This window comes from Camellia sinensis, chromosome 10, assembly GCF_055761805.1.
Source record: "Camellia sinensis isolate YWXY chromosome 10, ASM5576180v1, whole genome shotgun sequence".
Lineage (NCBI taxonomy): Eukaryota > Viridiplantae > Streptophyta > Magnoliopsida > Ericales > Theaceae > Camellia > Camellia sinensis.
The window spans coordinates 92,132,058-92,138,695 of NC_138970.1; positions in this window are offsets into that span (position 1 = coordinate 92,132,058).

Here is a 6,638-nt window from a genome sequence, read left to right on the forward strand (position 1 = left end):
ACAAAGTCAGGGGCATTGGCTGCATTTTGAGCTAAGCCGCCAAACTGGTGGAGAAAAGATGGAGGGTTGAGAGATAAGAAGGAGGTGGGTGGAAGAGGAGGGGTTAGGTGGTGAGCAAGAACTCCAATGGCCATTCCACCACCCTTTGGTCCAGAGGCGCTGAAATGGATGATGGAGCTGACAAAGAAAATAGAGGAACAAACTGTGGCGAAGAAGAAGAAAAAGAATGAGGAAGCGACATTTGAGAGTGAAGCTGACACGACAAGTGCGTCAAATGCTAAGGTTACTAACACGGTCTGTTATGGTTGCTATTGGGGTTAGGGTTAGGGTTTGGGGAAAATGGGATAGTTGATGAAAGTTGAAGGGAGGGAATGCCAAATGGATGGCAGATCCTTGGGAAATCAAGAGTCATTATTTGACGACACAACAATTTCCCCCTCAATTTGATGAGTATAGGTATATCTATAAGAATATTCTCAAAGATACTGCAGTAGTAGAATTTACCGGTCATCTTTTTGACGAAAACAGAACTAATACCCCAATTAAGTTTAGTAAGGTTATTATCAAAAATATTATGCCAATTGCCAAATGGGGTATTCATTTTCATACCACCAGAATTCTCAGTATTGGCCAACATGACCAGAAATATAGTTATTTGACTATGTTGATGCTTTTTCAAAAGCATTATATTACCAGAATTCAATCTGTAATCATTCTTGATTTCTTAAAGTTTGCCAACAATCTACAAACAGGTATACCAAACGGTTTTACATTTGGTGGGATAAATTGGGTCATTCCCTTGATTTTTTTACCAGGACCAATCCGATGAGAATTTAATTGGTGGCAAGCAGCATATGCACGCACACCTGGCAATACTTCCATCTCTATGTCCAAATCCTTTGTAACCTTTATGGTCAATTTCAGTATCCCATGGATTTGGAGGTGGGATTATAAATGTGATTACCAAAATAAAATTCCCCATTTGAAAAGAGTTTTCTTTTATAAATGGTGGACCAAGGGTATAGACCCAAAACAATCGGAATTAATTCAGCAAATTCAACCTAATACCAAGGGTTGTTGGGACTTAGCTCCTAAAAACACACCTCTGCTACCAGCATCAAAAAATCCATTTATCCAAATTCAATTTGTACACAAGAAACAACACCTTGATATATCTTAAACTGAATTAATGGTTAAGAGTATGGATTTTATGAAAGAGCAATTCTTCTAGTCTATTAACTTAGAATCCAGAGACGATGTCTCCATGAAATTTGTAACTAGCCAGGATGAAGAAGACAATGTATTTTTAGCATTAGCAGTAGAATTTCAAGATCCAGAGGAGGGAGCCACTCTTGGAGATTTTTGGGACTCTCTTACCTCGATTATTATTGAAAAAATTGAACAAGACAGGAAAAGAAAAGAAAAGGAAAATATCGTTGCCTAAGGACAAAACAATATGATAGCATAATTGAACAAGATAGGAAAAGAAAAGAAAAGGAAAAGATCGTTGGCTAAGGACAAAAACAATATGATAGCATAATTGAACCCACTCAGCCAAACCACCAAGACAAGAATATTACAAGTGAAATTATTCACTCCACTTAAGTGCTATAAGTGTGGCAAAATTGGACATTATACCAATAAATGCAGAACTAAATAGAAACTAAAAGAACTTAACATTGATGAGGGCTTGAAGTAGCAATTATATAAAATAATGCTTTATTCATCTAAATCTGAAATAATATCTAAGAGTGATAATGACTTAGCAGAATAATATTCAGATACTGAATCATCATCAAATGATGAGCAACCAAAATGTGCGTACTCCCATATTAATCAATGTTCTATGCTAGAAAACAACTATTGGAAAGCAATAGTAGAAATGAATGGTCTCAATATTGAAGGCCCAAGTATTAATGTCTTAACAGACAATCAAAAATCTTCAATTGATTTAGTAGATAAAATCTAAGACCTAGAAATGAAACTTAAAATGCTTGAAGTTTGCTATTCTGAAGCACATAAAGCTAAAACCGAATAATTTCTACTAATAGACAATTACAGCATGAATGAATTAACGAATCGCATGCAATCATCGCCTCAATCAACTAAACTAGTTCGCATAGCTGATTTACGTATGGAAGTTAATCTCCTAAAGATAGAATCATACCTAAGGTTTAAAGGCCACTTGAACCAACCCTATATGAATATACTAATATTTTTTAAAGTATGGTGCAAAATCTCTATTTTGAAATAACTTAATTATTTCATCATTATGTTCCAAAGTTATTGTCTTTTCTTTTCTTTTTATGATATGTTTGCTTTTGAAATCAAATAATATGATTTTATAAATTGTTTCTAGTTTGACATTAGGAATTGTCCATTTATCAAAGCAAATTACTAGTTAACATTCTTATGGTTTGAAATTTTGAAAGGATAATGACAAGCTTTAATAATTGTAGTGGGTCGAGTCAGTTTAACCAGACCCATTTTCATTTTTGAATGGGACACAGGGTTGTCCCAAGTGATGTGGACCATTCTAGGTAGATTTGACTGTAGGAGGGCTTCGGGCTAGCTGCTGGGCAGCAACCTAGTGTTACTGGTTAGGCCGGTCACGCTCGCTACCATGTGGGTCGCACCCACGATTTGGTGGAGTAAAGGATGCACCTGCTATTGGCCACAACCAAATGTGGCACTCAAGTCGAATGGCTGAGGGGAGGAGTGCATGGGCCACGAGCGGCTGCGGTGTCAGACCACGAATAGGGCGGTAATGCCTGTGAAAGAGTGGTGGCACCTGCGACCAAGCATTCTGGCCAGTCCCACTCACAGTAGGAAAGGTCGCGCCCGCAACCTGGTGAGTTGGCAGGTCCACACCCGTAAGGATTTAGACTGCGGCTACGATGGTTCGTCTATATAAGTCGTCAGTGCGCTGAAAAAGTCACTTTTTGAGATATTTTCTCTCATTTCTCTCTCCCGTCTACCATGGCCAAGCTTCCAAGCTCTTCAACCATGGGTTTCATCTAGTTTGAGTGGTTTCTAGACCCTAGTTCCATATACCAAGATGTAGAGTTCAGTGAGGGCTTCATTCAAGGTTTCGAAAGCAGTCATGGTCACCGTAACAGTTGCGGTGGCATAGTAACGGCTGCGAGTGTAAAGGCCATAGTGTAACAGTTGCGGTAACCAAAATCATGAATTGCTTTAATTTTTCACACAATTTGAAATATAGTGATAATTTTTTTTTTCTTTTCAAAATCACATTTATTAGGGTTTAAAAAAGATTTTGATCAATTTTTGTTAGTTTTTAAGTATGATCCAATATATTTCATATTTTTAAATCACTATAACATGAGTTTTTTATATTTTATTTCAATAGTTAATGACTTTAAGAATAATTGATTTTAAATGTCTATAAAATTGTTTTTGACCAATACCTGAACTACCTAAACTAAAAATATTTACAATTATTAAATGAGATTATTATAAATAAATAAATAAATAAATAAATTGACCTAATGATTTTTTTTAACAACTTTACAACTAACTGAATAAAATTATTTACAATTAAGTATTAGATGAAATGATTATAAAAATAAAAATTGTGCCATAAGCAAAAATTATTTTTGAGCTATTTTTTTTAAAGACATTTTTTAGAAAACAAATTATAGTAAGAAAATGAAAAATATTTACAATTAAATATTAAATGAATTGATTATAAAAGTAAATAAAGCCACTGTTTATATATTTTTTTATTTTATATGCTAATATAATAAAATAAAAATTATAAATAAAAAATTTTCAAACAAGGTTTTTTTTTTTTTTTTAGGTTTAGATCCCTTGAGTATTCGTTCCTTTTTTGTAAGATTTTTTTTTTAAAAAAAGAAAAAAAGAAAAAAAGAAAAAAGAAAGTTATTCATAATACTGTAACGGTGTGTAATGGGCCGTTACGGCCATTACAGTACCGCTACAGCCATTACAAAACACTGAAATGGCCGTTACAAATATGAATTTCTGTCACACTACAAAAACGGGTATAACAAGTAATGCTTATCACTGCAACCGTTACGTAACACCACTTTTTGAAACCTTGGCTTCATTTTAATCTGAGTGGATCGTCTTTTCGTCACTGGTGGTTTTTCCGGCTTGTCTCCTTTTCCCATCGAGAGGTAGGGTCTATTTCTTAAACTCGATGTGAGTTCGATAGTATATTTGTGGTGTATTTTGATATATAGATTTTGTAGTTATGGGTTGGTTTTGAAATTATGATTTGTGGGTTGAGAGTTTGTTCAAATTGGGAGTTGTTTGGTTATAATTTTGCTATTAAATATATTTTTAGTATATAAAATTGCATGTGGATTTTTAAAAGTAAAAAAACCCCCAATTTGTGAAAAACCTTAAATGATATCATTTTGGGTGTTGGATGGATTTTCAGAAAAAGTTTGTTTTGGAAAATAGAGGAATTGGTTCAAAAATTGTATAAGATTTTGGGAGTTTTCTTTGAAATGTGGAATATGGATTATTTCTAGTATTGAATTGTATATTCATTTGTTATCTTTTAATTATTGCATTAGAGATAATTGTTTTGGTTATCGGTGAAGGATAGTATTGCCGTGTGTTAAAAATTGCATGTGGACTAAGTAAACTATAATATTTATGAAATCATATATATCTGATGCATGTCATGGATTCTGAACTCAAAACCGTGTGTTTTGGAAAGAATGTATTGAAAACATTTATATTGCTTTGTTCAACGGGATAAATACCGGGTGAAATCTGGGTAGGGGGTGTGGTTATGTTTAAATTAAGTTGGCATGTATGTCCATGGTGAAAGTCCAAAAATCCACATGTATACATGGGTGTCGATCTCGTGAACGAAATATCCGTAAAATGGCAATAGTAGTGCTTATATAGCCTACATTTACATAGGTGCCAATTTCCAGTTTCTTGCAGACGAAATATCCATGACATGGCAGTTCAGTACACTTGCCTAGAGATTCCAGTGTCTATATTTACCGCCATGTTCTTCTGTTTTTTTTTTAAAGAATAATGATTCATGATTTGGAAATAAGAAATGTTTAGCAACGTATTTGCTTTTGGTTTAGCAATGTATTTGCTAATTGATATTATGATTTATGGACTTGTTTTGGAAATGAGTTTTATCAAACAGATGTTTTTATTTCAGAAATAACATTTTGAATAAACTGAAAGGTTTAGATGATTGGAAAGAAAGGATTTTTGTTGAGAAATCAAATGGATTTTGAAAAAACATTGGAGCATATTGTATATATGTGTAGCATTCATGATCATTTACGCTAGTGGAGCATATTTAGTTTTTGAAATATTCTCTATTGGCCTCTATGCTCACCCTACATGGCTAAAAATGTTTTTCAGGTGTATTGCGTGTATGGCTATGGAATGAAATAGTGGATATATTAGAGATGAGTATGAGTACTCCCTCATCTATAGGCCTTGGGCCATTTGTTTAATTTATTAGGCTATGTGCCATTCTTGTAAGGGTTACACCCTTTGTATATGATGTAAGCCTTCGGGCACTACAATATTTTGTATAACATCCTTGTATGTTTTATTTAAAAAGCTTCCATTCTACTTAGATGTATCTAGGAAGTATGAAATCAGAAGAACGCATTTACTGTATGACGCTATTGATGTAGGCCGAAAGGTACCACATTGACGCCGTTTAAGTTACATTTATAGTCTTTGAATTTTGTTTATTTGGCAAAGGTGATGGGTTTTGTGTACTTGTATAGATTTGGAAAGTAACACGCAAATTCAGGCGAAAAGTGGCACAAAAGCAGATTTTCTGCGCAAGTAGTAAAAATTTTCAGCCTACCACCTCATTGCACGTGCGGCTCACCACCGCTAGAGCGGAAATTGTGGGTGCTCGAGCGGCTCACCTAGGAACACGTGCCCAAAATTTTGAGCTCATTCTGCTGAGAATAAAAAGAAGAAAAATAGGCTGCTCGGGGGTTCCAAAATATTTCAAAAGAGAGGAGGGGCTAGGGTTTGAAGGGAAGCATTCTAAGCTTCAAGAAAATCTTCCATGGTGGTGCTCTCTTCCTCTACCTCTTCCCACTCCTCCATGAATGGCTAGTTCTTCTATTTCTAGGGTTTTGATGAAACCCTAGCCAAGTAAATAGGGTTTTTTTTTTGTTTTGATTATGTAATTGTTTGAACAAGTTGTATGGTATATTATTTCTTTCAAGTATTCTATTTTCTGTGATTGTTGAATGCTTTCCAGTAATGGTTTTCTTTGCTTTCATATTCAAGGTATGAGACGAGCCATACTACAAGGGACATGTCATATTGCTACGCTAGTTTAGAGCGAATGACTCGTGCTACTTGAGATGGTTCGTGCCTATACATTGAATGCGATAATTCTCTTGATCAATACTTCGGACTTGTAGTTGTGAAGTGTTATTTAGTTCAAACCGTAACATAATTGATTTTCAAATTAAGACCTTATTTATGTAATTATTGGTGAATTCATTACCCTAGGTTTTTTTCCAAAATCATAACTTTATCTTTACTTTTAATAGCTAGTTTAATCTCTTCATTTATTTTAATTATCATTAGTTTATGAACAATCATCTCTTTGATCAAAATTCATTTAGGAATTTTAACAA